Genomic DNA, 16373 nt, shown 5'->3' on the forward strand with positions numbered 1-16373 from the left:
TGAGTTCCCGGCAATTACGTTAGATGCGGACTTTGCCCCTTTTTGGCTGCATGGTCTCAGCAAGTTATGCAGCCTCTTTGTGCCTCAATTTCCTCACCTATAAGATGGAGACAGTAGCAGTCTCTCACAGGGTCCTGGTGAGGATTAAATGAGTTAGTATATACAGAGCACGTAGAACAGTGCCCAGCACAGTGGGCCCTAAATAAGTGTCCAGTGAAAGAGGAGGAGACGGAGGCTGGTCTGCTCACCAAGGCTTACCTAACCAAGGTCAGCACACTGCTCTTTGCGATGAAAACCAGAGCTCCGAACAAAGCCTAGCACATTCGAGGGGTTCAGTACGTTATTTCGGAATGACCGGACAAAGGAAGCAGAAAAACAATGAAATGGGACAAAAGCTCATTTGTACTTATCTCAAACGCTACTGGTCAAGGAAAGGCAGGTTAGGTCAGGAAGAAAGCAACTTCCAACGACTCTGAAGAGGATGCCTGGGAAACTTGAAGGGCTTCAGAAGATTCAAGTACAGATTCTATATTTTACCTACTTCACCTTAAAAACGTGCGCATTTCTTTTCCATGTAATTCATTAATCAAAAGCACTCCCTTGGTCCTAATTGGGACCCAGGTTCTAAGTGCAACATGCTTATTGCAGACTTGTGTCTATTGTGTAAACTATGATCTAAGCTTTTTTGATTGAGCACTGAATCAGAAAAAAATTGAACACTCCTAATACATGGGATCTTTATTTTGAATAAATTATATGTTCTACTTTACTACTACAGTATGTTTACTAAATACACACCAAACAGAAAATTTAAAAGGATGATTAAAATATGTATGATAAAACATACATATTCCAATATATTTCTTTCCAATAAATTGTCCTGAGCCCTTCACTTTGGAAACCCATTACAACTCAGGTCATCCAAGCCAAGTAACTTAAGAGTTAGTCTTAGGCCTATGATTAACCTTGGCCAATAAAAAATGAGTGGGAAGTGTCATTTCTGGGCAGAAGCTTCTCAGAGCCAGTGTGCAAGCTGCCCAGTCGTTCCTCTTTCCCTTGCTAAGGTCACCAGCGATGATCCAGGGAGCAGAGGCTCTTTAGCCTAAGAACTGAACGAGGATACCAAGGAGCAGAGACCCCAGCTGACCCCAGAGGACAGGCATCATGATGGTGAAACAAACCTTCGCGGTTTTAAGTCCCTGAGATGTGGGGGTGGTTTGCTGCTGCAGCATAATTTACCCCATCCTAACTAGCACTGTCATTTTCCTGAATGCTATCCCTAATGAGTCATTTAAAGAGGTTTAATGTCACTATATTTTGATGTTCAGCGTGCTCACCCATCAAAACCAGAACACACATATTTTTAGACAACTTAAAAAATTCTAAATAGCTCAATCCCATATCTCTCATATTTAGGCATCACTTCTGTGCCCTGTGAAAATGCTTCATGAGATCAATGTGTCAATGATGGAACAGCTCCGACCCTCACAGCTGTCATGATTTCAGGTGTGCCCGCTCTAATCACCACCCAATGACTTTCCTGAACAAGTGGAAGGCGTAGGATCAGCTGTCACAAATGCCTCTCATTTGGTTTGGAAACTTTGAGACATATGATTTTCTGGTGATGGAAATGGGACTGTTCTTCAAACTGACCATAAGAGCTTGGCACTTCTGAATTCAGGCTTATATGACCTAATGGGAGAATCAGCTTATGCCCTGTGCTGCTGTTTTCTCTGGGAAAGATGAACTTTTCACCCCCTGCCCCCAGTTGCATGATGCACTGGTTAGGTTCTTAGTAAAGAATATTCAAGTTCTGACATCATAATAGCCATGGGTATTACTCAGGGAAGGCTCACAAGCTTGGCAAGGCACATTCTGTACACTCTTTATCACTGAAGTCAGCCATGGGTTTAAAAATAGCATTGCTCACAGGTCCAGGGTACCACTGATTCATTAACGGCCCAACGAACACAGTTCTGGACTCCTTCTTTACATGGGGTTTTACACTGAAACTCCTAGAATCGAGGCACAGCACTTGTGATTTTCCAAGTAGGGTTGTTGTACTGTACTAATTTATAGAGCTGCAGATCCTAAGAGAAGGCATCCTCAAAAAGTACAAGACCAGGATTTAAGATGCCCCCTTATCTGTGACTCACAAATAATCAACCTGAAATGTAATTAACAAGAATATCTATAAACGTGGGAACTATAATATGCTGAGCACACCAGAATAAAGAGGGGTAACGTTACAGGGGTGAGCGGCAGTCGTCTTAGAGAAGTCTGTAAACGAGAGTCTGAGGTCCTTCATTGTTAAGGAGGGAAGCGGGAATTTGATTCTAGATGCCTGATCCAGGTTTTTAGAGAGAACTAGCCTTAGAGCAGAGAATGTTGTCATAATTTATAGGTGTCCTAAAAAGCACATATGCCTTTTATTCACAGTCTGTGCTCAGTAGGGAATCTCTGATCTCTTGCTGATTCCAGAAAGAACCTTCTGACTAGGGAGGAAATGCTCTTGTGTACGCGTGCCCAGCCTCTCTGGCACGTTAAGATTCTCTCTCTAAATGATTCGGATTGATCGGTCTTCTATAAGGTTAGTTAGGATGAATCAGTCCTTCAGAACCCAATAATCTTTGATGAATTTATGATGTCATATTTCCAAATCTGCCACGCTGAGGATTCTAGAGGCCAGGGTGAGCATCCAGAAACATCTGCTAAGTGCCCACTATGTTCAAGCAGCCCCAAGGGTTGTAGGAGGGCTGCAGGCATTGTGAAAAACAGCACTAGTGCTTTTCAAGAGACCAACGTGATGAGACAGGTGATATGAGAAAAGACACCACAAGGCAGTGGGAACGGTTACTGATTGACTGCTGCAGGGTTTGGAGGGAGGATGGAGCCCAGGAGACAGCATCCCAAGAGGAAGAAGAGGGTAAGCTGAAGCGCAGAGGCCAGGGGACACACATCAGGGTTATGGAAAAAGATTAGCCCCGTTTTTATTCAAGAGTTATAAGCCATTGACTTCCCACAGGACCTGGGGTAGTTTGCAGACACAACATAAAAATAAAATAACTTAAGATAAAACAGGACCCAAGTCATCCAAAGGGAACACAATGGATAATAGACGTGAGCGTAGCTGAGGGTCCCGCGGGGAGAGTGGTGAACAAATGTGGAAAGATGGGCTGGAGTCAGGTGCGGGGGGCCTTCAGTGCCTGGTTTCAGTTGTATCCTGTAGGCAGCGAGGAGTTGCTTGCAAGGGGAGGAGAGGATTAGTCAGGCTTCTGAATGGAAAATGGACTCACGGGAAGGGCCTAGAGGCTACCTGTCCACCTTGGAGGAGCACCTGTGAGATGAGATCCTGAAGGAAAGGTGGCGTCAGCGGGAATGTAAAGCAAGGCCACAGAAAGGAGACTGAGGAGTAATCTAAAGACCGTGGCAAGTGATGGGGGAAGGGGGGGCGGGAGAGGAATCGCGGTAACTGGCAGTCACGTGACAGATGTGGAGACGGCTGGTCCCTTTCAGTGCCCCCCCCCCCCCGCCCCCCGTCTTGGAGTGGCAGAGGAAGGCATGCCCTGGTATTCACGGTCAGGCCCGGTGGGCGGCGGGTGCGGCAACTCTGCTGCCAGAAGGAGCTCAGACACACCAGGGACCAGGGGGCAGCTGTGCTTCCCTGAGGGAACCCAGACAGCAGACGCAGAGGGCACAGCGCCCCCAGCCTCCCGATTCTCAGCGAGTGTATCACCAAGGCCAGAGCTGATGTGAAACTAAACCAGCTCTCACCTGGTTCTGAGTTACTGTCTCGTGACCACGCTCTCCTGCCAAAGCTGGAAGGATGCTATCAGATAACATAAAACCTTAACCCTGAGGCTGGGGGTCCAGGAGGGACAGGGACCTACAACTCTCGAATGAAAACACACAGCAACCCTTCTAGAAGCATGTGGATCAAAACAATGTAGCCAATGAGGGCACCTCTTGTTACACATAAGGTATCAATGGAGAACATCTGAATTTATGCTTTCCTTCTGATGGCTGCATGCAGTGAAAGCACTCTGGTTCTTCCGCCAGCATCAAATACACTCAATTTGCCTTCACTGCCCATCCCGCACCTCACGGCTCTCAGCAGCTCGCCTTGTGGGCTTGACCCTGCCAGCCAGGCCTTCTGCCTTCTTTTTTAGTTAAGCAGAAAATGAAGCTATCAGCTCCATTTCCACTCTCTCTGCATGAATCCATTTCCCTTTTCTTTCTTGGCTCAAACTATATAGCTCATACAGGATTCCCACTGAGTTCTTCAGTAACTCTTACCTTCCTAAATATTTTTCTCTTCTAAGAAATGCTGAATCAAAATAAAAGGTGGGAGAAAGTATGAGAATACATTTTAGGGGGCAAATGGAAATATAAGAAAGGTGAAAGAATAAGCCTATTGATTTCTTGTTTCCCAGCTTTTACTCCAAGAAAACGCAAAGAATAGTGGGGGGAGGGGACCTCTATGGAAGTGAAGTCAGCAGGCTAGGAATCTGTTTTCCACACTTACTCATGCCACAAAATCCCATTAAGTCACCAGGAATCCCTCGGAGGATAAGCTCGAACACCCGTTAGTTCAAAAGTAGAAACCACTCTGCAATTTGCTCATTTCCCCACTTTTCACCCAAAGCATGGTTGAAAATTGCCAGGAGTCCGCTTTCCCTTGGACTGGAGGAAAGTGAGCCGACAATGACTGGGGTCAGCAGCTCTTGAAAATGTCGGGCGGGCAGCCCACGGCCCCGCAGACCTGGCCTCCAGCACACGAGGAGTCGGGCGCAGGAAGCTCCTCTGTGCCCCGTCGGTCCTGGGCCACACGAAGTGATGCAGAGCTGCGGGATCACAACTCGGCCGTAAAACAGAAAACAAACGAGGGACAACACGATCCCTTTTCAGTTGCAGGCTAAAATTTGGAAAACGTTATCAGAACAAAGAAAAACAGTGCTGTTGCAGGGGAGGCCAATTTCTTCTTTCTCACAGGGGACGTTCCCTGCTGCTTTAAGAGCAGAGCCACACCTGCTCGGAGACGGAAAGTCAGTGCAGAAGGAGGGGGCGTTATTCCCCCAGGGGCAGACATCAGTCAATCGAGAGCTGGGGCAATGCTCGCTGGCCCCACACACGAGGGAGAGAAAGGATTCGAGTTTGTGGAAAGCAGGGTCTCTAGGAAAGGAACCCCTTCAACTCAAAGCTTCACAGTCTGTGGTCCACACGCTTCCCCTGAGCACAAACCAAGCTGGTGCAGGACTCCAACACGACTGAAGGCCTCATTCCAGGAGGAATGAGAACATTACTGGGTCAACTGACAAAACTGGAGCAGAAACCGTGGGTTGGAGAGAAGTGCTGTCAGTGTCAGCGTTAGTCCTCTAAAGCTGCACGTGTGCAGTGTTATGTAGGAGAGCTCCCTATTCTCAGGAAACACACCTAGCCACCCCTAAGGAAGGCAGTGCTGTCCACCGGAACTCTGTGTCACACTGGAGATGCTCTGTCCAGCACGGGAGCCACTAGCCACAGGTGGCTACTGAGCACTTGAAAAGATGGCCGGCACGACTGAGGAACTGACTTTTACATTTTATTGAATTTTAATTAAATAGCCACTTGTGGCTAGCGCCTACTGTATTGGATGGTGCAGAAGTAAAGGAACCACGACATTTATAACTTACTCTCAAATCATTCAGAAAAAGTAGCTTTTACAGATATAAATATATATGTATGTATGTACACAAATACACATATGACAACGAAAGAGAATGAATGTGAGGGTGTGCGTGCAACCGCACGCCAATGACAAAGCAAATGGAATAAAATGATAACTGGCGAATCTGGGTAAAAGGTATGGGGCTATTTCTTGTATTATTTTCATTTTTGTAAATTTTCAATTAGTTTAAAATTATTTCCACATAAAATGTTCTTTAAAACGTATGAGGGTGAGCACTTGCTCATTAATCCCTGAACTCTAACAGGGTCCACCTGGAAATGATTTGCAGGTAGGGGGTTGGGATGAGGACATTCAGGACATCCCAAAATTTTGAACATCGTGGATCCCAGAGAACACTCAACGTGCCTCCAAAGCTTCTGTCATCCAAACCCGCCACTTGGTGCTTCTTTCCAGCAGCAAGATCAACACTTCTCCTCTCCCCCCAGGGCCCTCCCCCATCTTTCCACTTGACCCACATATGTCCACAAAGGACTAGACCACAATGGTAAGTTCAAGGCAGTTTTTTAAATAACAGCTTTATTGACCTATAATTCACATACCATAAAGTCACCCTTTTAAAACGTACAGTGCAGTGGTTGTGCATATCTTCAGAGTTGTGCAACCATCATCACTGTCTAATTCCAAAACATTTCATCACTCTCAACAGGAATCCCACACCCATCAGCAGCCACTCCCATTCTCCCACCCCAGGCCCTTGGCAATTAGTAATCTTTCTGTCTCTATGGATTTCCCTATTCTGAACACTTCATACAAATGGCATCATACAATATGTGGCCTTTTGTGTCTGGTTTCTTTCACTTAACATAATTTCTCAAGGTTTATTCACCTTGTAGCAAGTGTCAGCGTTTCATTCCTTTTTATCGCCAAATAATATTCCATTGAATGGACAGAGCACGTTAGTTTATCCACTTGTCAGCTGATGGAGATTTGGCTTGTTTCTACTTTTTGGCTGCTATGAACTTGTGTACAAGAGTCTGTGTGGACAAATGTTTGCATTTCTCTTGGGTGTAGACCCAGGAGTGGAATGGATGGCTCGTGTGGCACCTCTAGGTTTAACTTTTCGAGGAGCTGCCACGCTGTTTTCTGAAGTGGCCGCTTGAAGTCCCCAAGAGTCAGGCCATACAGTGGTCCCAGTCAAAGCCCACAGAAGGCAGTTCTATAGAAACGGCTGCCCTTCTGTCATTCTGTGAAATACCACAGTCTACATTCAAAGCAGGAGTCGGGGTTTGTTTGATTCGAGGTAAATAAATTAGGGAAGCTGTGACTCGCGCTGCGCCAGCAGCATGCTTAGCCTTGTATCGTCCTGGAGAATGCGCCAGCACCTGGCATGGCAGACAAGGTCTGGCACATCGCACGCCGGTGCCAGATGAAGAGGCTCTCTGTGCACAGCGCAGCTGCAGCGGGATGCAAGCTGGCACTCTCTCCAACTGTCCCCTCACCATGGCAAAGCTGTCTGTGCTACTGGTCAAAGCCCGGGGTAGCATTATTTACTACCACTCACAGATTGTGCTCCTAAAACCGCCTGCCGAGCCACTGGCACAGAGGGAACCTGGGGAGTGCAAAGGCCATGAGAAACTCAGAGAGCAAGCAGACGAGGAAGATATCAAAGAGGCTGGTCTTCTGAGGCCTGTCGCCTGTTAGTCCCGATGTATTCCAGTGTGAGGAGAAGACCAGTACACACATGGACTGAAGCCCAGGGAAGCGGCCAGGCCCACCACCAATGCAACTGGTGATTCAGCGTCGGGCATGTGGCCCTGCCAAGCCAGCAGTAAACAAATGCCTGGGCTCCGTGTTAGGGCACTGGACTAAATTCCTAGGCATAAGTACAAATTCCAAAGCTACGCAGGCAAGTTTAGAGGGTGCGGTGATGGCCTGGTGAGGGAAGGACGATTTCTGCGGAGAAGGGAGAGAGAAGTTCTGGAATGGCTGCGTCTACAGTCAGCTCCCTTCACAGCCCTGCAGAAACCTCTGCTCCACCACAGACTGGGCAGCCCCTTGGGTCCCTTCCGCCATCTGAATTCTGTGCCTTGCGTTGTCCCATTCGCTGGCAATGTTTCACTCATCCTTCACCTTTCCCACCACAGGACAAACTTTGTTGCCAAACCTTTTAAAATAAATTGTATTCCAAAGGCAAACTGCTATCTATTTAATGAAGAAACCTCAACCACATTTTTGCGTCGTGGGGATGGAGAAAGGGAATGCAGGTGGCGTGGCCTGAGATCCTGAACACGTCTTACCTCGGACACAGCTGGCCAATCTACACGCCCTAGACCGTCCCTCCGTCATTTTCCCCTTAATTCTATGAATATTTAGCAGTTCAACATAGCTCTGACTTTCCACAGGTAATTACTCCTATGTCATGTGCATTCATTCGTTCAATCATCATTCAATAATATCCATTATGATCATCATTACTAATTTTTTGGTGCCTGTAACATGCTTGCCTTTTAAAACCATGGATATTTGGGCCAAACATCAGGTATAACGGGAAAAGTCTGAGGAAAGAGACATGAACACAGACTTGATCTTTGCACATACCATCTCATCTAATCCTCCCAACAAGCCCCTGAGTCATTATTATTATCCTCACTTTACAGAAGCAAAAAGAGACTCAGAGAGACTAGCGGGCTTAGCTGCCTGAGGTCGTAAGCTAGTAAAATGACAGAACCAGAGTTCAAATGCATGTCAGTAGTACTCTAAAGTCTGTATATTTTTCATTAGTAACGTAAATGACAACATTTTAAACGTCATGCACCCTCATTCAACATGATGTGGTTATTATCTGTAAAGAGAACAATGGAGTAGGAGTTAGAAAATTTGGTTTCATGTCTGGTTTTGAGCAAGTCACTTAATAATTCTGAACACAGGTTTCATTGTCTGTAAAGGAGACAATGTTTCCCAAAGTGTGCTTAGTGTCCCGTGAGCTATTAATACCTAATATGGAAAAAGAAGGAAAAAAAATTGAGAACAAATGAGTTTAAGAAATGTTGGGTTAAATCAAATTAAGCTGTTGTCTTTACTGCAGGACTTCTCAGAGCCTTTAAAATACTAACACACACTTTTCAAGAATTTCAAGAGAGCCACACAATATACTCCATGGCTCAAATTTATTTATCAAAGAAAAACATTTTTTTCCACATGAAACACTTAATGGTTTTTGGTCAGCATAGAAGATTGGAAAATATTGGCTAGGGTAATCCCCAAGGAATCTTCCAACTCTAATAGTGAATAATTTTCTCATTTATCTCATCCTTCCAACTAGATGGCACAATTTCTGAGGGTAGAATGTGCTTTTCTACAAAATCAAGACGACGGCAGCCAAGTAGAGGCAGGTCCAAATGTTCAGAGAAGCAGAGTCAGACACAGCGCCGCTGTGCACAGTTGTTCCTATAAGGGACTCACGTATCCAGACGTACTTTCTACCCTTTTAAAATAAGTAAGCATCATCCAAATGCAATTGGGCTGGCTTTGTCCTCCAAAGCAAATTTCCTGGGCATTAAAGAGATTTTAAACTGTCCTGACTGACTTAAGAGAAGTAATCAATAATGTCTGTCCACAACCCTTCAAATCCACATCTAAGGAAAGGCCAAGTCCTCGGGGCACATCTGTGGCTCAGCAGTTTCACAAATTGGTGGAGATGGCTCTCTGGGGGACGGTCCGGGCAGGGCTGCAAGGCCTTCACTTCTCTGTTGGCACCTCTTCCCCTGGTGTGCAGGAGGAAGGCTCCCGAACTACAGAGCGCCTCAGAGGCTCTGGGAGGGGCAGGAGACCCTGCTGGCCTTGAGGGAGGGTTTGGATTTGACTCAGCAGAAAGGGGATGGTTACCCACGCCAGGCTGGAGGGATGAAGAAAGAGGATGATGACTGCAAAGGCCACGGAGCAGCACAGTATAGAACGTGTCTCAGGGACACTGAGCCCAGTTCTGGGAACAGAGAATTAGTTCCAGGTCCTCTCAACAGCTTCAAGGGTTTCCCATAAAACTCCCTCCTCTTTGAAATAGACCCATGATTTTCCTTGGGACATTTTTATATATGACTTAAAAGCACCAGATCACTCTTGGAAAATATGTTACTCATCTTGCCAGTGGCACCGTGGAAAGAAGACAATGTTCTCAGATATATCTCCCTGTGGTCCTCAGCCCCAACATCCAGATGCTCACAGCACAGGATGGTGGATACCCTGGTGCAGAAACAGCAAAAAAGCGGTACAATTACCCCATAAGTCCTCCAAGGAGAAAAAACAAGACTTAGAAAGAGCCAGTGCCCCCATGGATTCTGCCAGAGCTCACTTCCAGACCCAAGCTGTCCACTGCTGCGCCACGGTCCAGATTTGGGCTCCAGGGCCAGAATGGCTCAGGGCTCTGTGCTAAGAGCTCTGGACAAGACAGAAGGGTAGGGTTTAAGACTCAGGATAATGGGGATTCAGTATTTGGGCAATTCTAAAAGGTTAGAAACTTTCATGAGAAACCTGGGAAGAGGGACCAACACTGACTGCGTGCCTATTTAAAAGTCAGGCACAGTATGTCGAATATATTACGAACTCTTACCACTCAACAAGGAGAAGACAAATAACCTAATTTTTAAAATGAGCGAAGAATTTAAATAGACTCTTCTCCAAAGGAGATATACAAAGGGCCAATAAACACATGAAAAATGCTCATCATCATCAGTCATTAGAGAAACGCAAATCAAAACCACAAGAAGATACCAAGAGAACTGAAAACATATGTCCACACAAAAACTTGTACACAAATGTTCATAGTATTACTCATAACAGCCAGAAGGTAGAAACAACCCAAATGTCCATCAAGTGATTAATGGGTAAACAAAATGTGGTACATCCATACAGTGGAATATTACTTGGCAATAAAAAGGAATGAAGTGTAGATACAAGGGACAACATGAATGAACTGTGAAAACATATGCTAAGCAAAAGGCGTCAGACACAAAAGACCACATATTGTATGATTCCATTTATATGGAAAGAAATCCACAGAAATAAGTAGATTAGTGGTTGCCAGGGACTAGGGGGAGGGAAGAATGGGAAGTGACCGCTAATGGGCATGGGATTTCTTTTGGGAGGAGGGAAACGTTTTGGAATTAGACAATAGTGCTCAATGCACAACTTTGTGAATATACTAAAACTCAACAAGTTGTATTTCAAAAGGATGAACCTTACAGTATGTGAATTATAGCTCAATAAAGCTGTTAAAAAAACAGGCACAATGGTAGATGTTTGATACATATTATCTCCCAGTGAATCTGAAATGCATGTTATCATCCTCCTTTTACAGGTGAGGAAACCTGGCGAGGATTAGCTCACTGCTGAGAGTTGCACAGCCAGCCATGAGACGGAGTGAGGCTCTAAACCTGAGCTGCTGACTCCAGAGGCCGCGTTCTGCCCACCTCCCCATGCTGCTTCTCACCAAGATGACAGCTAACCAGCAACTGGAGAACTGTTCCTATGGAAAAAATAGCACTATCTGGACAAAGAATCACTGACCGACAGAAAGTGCTAGTGTTAGAAGTCGCATTAAAGGGCATCTCGGCAAATCCCTTCACTTTACAGATGAATAAGTAGAATTTCAAGGCAGTCAACTGACCTGTCCAACCAAGGCAGCAACGCTGGTAGGAACGTTCTCCCCTCTCGATTTACAGAAGACAAGCTGGTATATTGTTCACTGCAATCAGTTAGGAATCAAAAGGTAGATGGAGTTCACCCAGTTGGGGCAAGCAGGTCAACAGGTATTCAGCAGCCTTCAAACATGCCAGCCTCACATCCAGATCCAGCCAGAAGATCACTCAGCCGGTTATAGCTCACATTATGCTGCGGTTCCCCTGAAATCTCTCTCCCAACCCCAGGAGTGCTCTGAAAAGTCCCACCAGGGTGCGACTGTTGCAAGGAACCCTCGGGGCTTTTGAACTACTTAGCAGGAACGAGGAGTTCTGGATTTAGCCTTCAAGTGTGAGGATAAAGGCCAGGGAGACTTAGGAAGAAAGTTCCTCCCCCCTAATCTAAAGTGACTCCGTGGGGAACCACTTGAGAAGGGAAGGGAAGGAAAGCTGAAGCCGAAGGAATTCACACTGTAACTACGGGGTCCTGAGTACTCCAAGTTGGGGGTCTTTTTAAGGCCTGCTTAATGTCTCCACAGGGATGCCCCGTCTCAAACCTAAATCAAGCCCAGCCATGAGACGGAGTGAGGGTTTAAGCTTGAGTTGCTGACTCCAGAGGCCACGTCTGCCCACCTCCCCATGCTGCTTCTGGCCAAGATGACAGCTAACAACAACTGCAGAACGGTTCCTGTAGAAAAAACAGCACTCTCTGGACAAAGCATCGCTGACTGACAGAAAGTGCTAGTCTCCAGCCCATGAAGCTACTCCCCCTTTTGTTTTCCCTTTCTCCCTTGACGGTACTGTCATCACCTTCCTCCCAGAGCCCCGAGCTAAAGACTCTGCTAACCTTCCACGTCCACCGCCATGCCGGGCAGGGGCTGGGCCCGCCGGCTCTAAGTCCTCCCCCACCTGAGGGCTAGAGTCCACCTCCTCTTTAGTCTGCTCACTGCAAGCACTGTCCCAGACTCGATAAATGTTTACTGAATCGAGAGGTCAATCCCACCCACTACTAGTTAAGCCCTTCACGGCAAGTAGCAGCCAAGACTATTTAAACACAGAAAAAGAGAAAACGAGATGGATGACCTCACATGAATAGGTCACAGAGAGGTTATTAAATAAAAGATAGAGCCGGGAGGAGCAGAGCAGATGGGGCCGTGAGCGCTCTTTGCGTGTATCCTGCTGGAACGGAAAGGCACGCTGAGACGCGGGGGCTGCCGAGTGCATCTGCAAATTATTAATTATTTCAGTGTCGTCCTTCTGAACCCTCCATCTGCTGATGGCTACTACAGTCAAATAATTACATTCAAATGGAAAAACCTGTGACCTGTAACTTGTTCTAGTCACACCAAGTTAGATACCCACTGTCCCCGAGCCGGGCCTCGTGCACCACTGCCTGGAGCAGCCTCAGGCTCCCTCGCCGCCCATCCAAATCAAGGCCATCCTTCAAAGGCCAGATCAAATAAAGCGTCCCTGGTCATTCGGGGCCTCAGGGCTTTCTCTCTGCGCCTCTCTGACAGTGTTCATCACACACCACCTTGCGCCACTTGATATCTTGCGTTGTTTTGTTTAATCTTGTCTGCGATGAGTCTAGAAGTTCTTGGAGAAGAGAAAGCTTGTGCTTCGGTGGGCTAATACATTGGAATACCATCCGTATGAGCATGAGTTACTACTAGCCATCACTGCTCATTATTGTCCCCTAAGGCCCCCAGCATGACGCCGTGCACATGGCACAAGTACCAGATGTGCTGAAGGTTGACAAGCCATTTCCCTCAACCTCTTTTCTCTCCCTAACCTCTTCTCAAACTAAAACCCTGCCTCCAAGACCCTGAAGTTCCAGCTGAACACCCCCTGCCTTCCACGACACCCCTACACTGCATAGAGTCCAGTCTGCCGGAGTGAAGGGGGCAAGGGGAGAGGCAGGGGCCGTTCTGACACACGGGGTCTCCACATGACCCTCCTCGTTTGTCTCAAGGTTTAGAAAAGTCATAAGACTTGATGAACCATTTACTTCTCTGTGAAATCAAAATGAGAACTAAGTAGAGTTGGGAAAAGAAGGAACTTTAAAATTTTACTGGGTACTGAGCCAAAGCCAGTGGTGATACAGAGACAACAGTCATTTGTCCAGGGCTGGCCAAAACATTCACGGGGACTCGTTCTTTCCGGTGTGAAACTGCATCTAATAATGCCCGGATGGGCTTCCATTTTAGATTCTGAAACATCCCATGTGCACTCTCAGCAAAACAGCAGCGTCTGGTCACCTGTTCCACGCAGCAGCCATCCAGGCAGCGGGGTGCAGCGGGGGCCTGAGCTCCAGGACCTCTTACCAGGCACCTGCATACGACAAATCTAGTTCAAAAACTCCAAGGGCGCCCCTCTCGCCTTCAGAGAGGGAGGTCTAATCTGGACATCCCCGCCTTCCTACCGCTGGGGTCAAAGGCCTCCCAGAGCACATCGGGGGCCACCACACACAACCTGGAAATCAACTTCTCAGCCCACCTGGACCCACAGACCCTGCTTCCCCAGTTCCTCCCACGTGGATTAATTTGCCCCATCTCTCTACTGAGCACTAAACAGTCCAAGATAATCTGGGCTCTGAGAAGTAATGGTACAGAAAGCCCTGTGTAAAGCATCTTTTTATAGTAAAGCATCTAGAAAATTCTGCCTGTGTTCTTCACTTTACTACCACCAGAGCCCCATTAGCTGAGGACAGGACCACATACAACCATACAACAAACACAAGAGCACTGGCAAACCCAGGGTGACCAGTTAGCCCAACCTTCCTGTGAGCTCACTAAAAATCCAGGCACCTCAGTTGTCTCTTTTGGGCCCTAGCCCAGTGCTGCCCTTAGAGTCCAGGTCTATACTGTCCAACATGGTGGCCACTCGCCACAAGTGCCAATTTAAAGTTAAATAAAATTAAAAATTTAGTTCCTCAGCCACACTAGCTACATTTCAAGTGCTTCACAGCCACATGTGGCTACCATTTTGGAGAGAGTAGATCTAGAATATTATAATCAGTACAGAAAGTTCTATTAGACAAAGCTGTCCCAGAGGGTGAAATTTAAACTTGTAGGTGGCCAATTTTTAAAAAGATCGTCACCCTGTGGTACCAAAGAAAATATATTTCCAACCCTAACGGACAAATTGCTTTCTTGAAAAAAATCCAGTGAGGTAAAAGGTCGCCAGACAGCAACGTCCCTCATACGACAAACACTCTCGTTCTTCAGAAGTTGGTCTGCTCGTCTCTGCTGCTTTTCTTCTTTGTACTTCCTGAACTCTCCGCCTGACATCCAACTCCCACACTCCAATGGAAACTTGAACCAAAGCACATGAGTGACTCTCATATCTCTTCTGGAGTTTATAAGTCACTATTTCTCCACGGGCCCGCTATTAGTTTGCTAGGGCTGCTGTGACACAGTACCAGAAATTAGGTGGCTTAAACAACATAAATTTATTGTCTCACAGTTCTGGAGGCTAGAAGTTCAAGGTCATGCTGTTGGTAGGGTTGGCTCCTTCTGAGGCTGTGAGGGAGAATCTGTTGCAGGCCTCCTTCTGGTGGTTTCTGGCAATCTTTGGGGTCCCTTGGATTGTAGATACATCCCTCGGAGCTCTGCCTTCCTGTTCACATGAAGGTCTCCCTGTGTGCATGTCAGTGTCCAAATTTCCCCTTTTTACAGGGACACCAGTCCTACAGGATCAGGCTCCCCCCACTCCACTATGACCTCATCTCAACTAATTACATCTGCAATGACCCTATATCCAAAGAAAGTCACATTTTGAGGTACTGAGGGTTAGAACTTCAACATATACATTTGTGTGTGTGTGGGGGGGGGGGGACAATTTAACCCATAACAGGCCCTCACAGCCTCCAAGAGAAAGCACTCCCCCGGCCCACCATCCTCCTCCATCATTCCATTCCATTAATCTGAAAAGATCTGTAAGAAGTTGCTAGCTACCCAGCTTTGCGGCAGCAGGTGGTGACCCCAGGCAGAGGCTTATGCCACACAAGGCTGTTTCCATTATACAACAAGTCAACTCAAGCCCTCTCTACTAGATTGAACAAGGGCCAAAAACAGAAACCTGGACTTGGACAAAAGTGCAAAAGGAAAACTCTCACAACTATCACAAAACACAGTGCTGGTAAGTTCCTCCATGTTCACCTAGGGGAACCACCTCACTGTGTGGGTATGTTCTCCCGGTAGGATGGCAAACACAAATGGGAAAGATCTCTCCAGACTCCTTAACATGGGGCTCGGTTGTCATGATCATCACACAAATCACTGCCTGAGCTCGTCCAATGTGATCACGAACAGAAAGTTAGCCACCAGCACAGTGCACGCAGAAAAGTGCTCTGGCTCCTGGCCCGCACATCTGAGTTGTAACATACAAGAGAGTTATCTATAAATTCAGGCAGCATGGAGCAGAGGAAACCAACAGGCTTTAGTGCTAAGAAAACTGGTTTGAATCCCAGCTTTGACACTTACTGGATAAAAGATCTTGACAAGGTAATTAACCTCCTCAAGCCTCAGTCTTCCCATCTGTAAAATGGGGAGCATGAGCTCCACCTCACTTTATGTTAAGAGAGACCTACTGATGGCTATCATTCTGATAACTAACATTTACTGAGCGCTGACAACATACTCCTGACACCTCCTGAGTCCGTGGAGTAAAGCATCATCATCATCCCCATTTTTTGAATGAGGAAATTTGGGTAAACCTAGCCTAAGGCCAGGTCTCTCTGCCTGCAAAGCCACTCTCCTAACCATTTCATGATATGCCTGGTACACAGGAGTAGCTCTATAAATGCCTGTTTCTTTGGCTTCCCACTCCTACCTCCTACTCTGGTATTGTACACACTGTATAACAATCCATGCTGTGCTGCCATCAACTACCCCTCAAACCTGCATGAGGACAGATCATCAAGTCATTTAGAATAAATATCACCTCTATCAGGACACAATTCTCTCATTTGACACTTCCCAAAATGCTCTTCCATAACTTCTCACTACATAACATTCCTGGCAGCTGGTGGG

At 46.6% G+C, this 16373-nt stretch overlaps 1 protein-coding gene and 1 long non-coding RNA gene across 11 annotated transcripts in view; one reads left to right on the forward strand and one right to left on the reverse strand.

Moving 5' to 3' along the window:
• The window catches only part of HIPK2 (homeodomain interacting protein kinase 2), a 177599-nt gene that overhangs the window by 134668 nt on the left and 26558 nt on the right, over positions 1–16373 (reverse strand). The window lies entirely within an intron of this gene.
• On the forward strand, positions 1840–13999 carry LOC139082916 (uncharacterized). Its single transcript, XR_011539276.1, has 2 exons — positions 1840–2926; positions 11022–13999. It is a non-coding gene; the product is annotated as an uncharacterized lncRNA (long non-coding RNA).

This window comes from Equus przewalskii, chromosome 4, assembly GCF_037783145.1.
Source record: "Equus przewalskii isolate Varuska chromosome 4, EquPr2, whole genome shotgun sequence".
Taxonomy (NCBI): domain Eukaryota; kingdom Metazoa; phylum Chordata; class Mammalia; order Perissodactyla; family Equidae; genus Equus; species Equus przewalskii.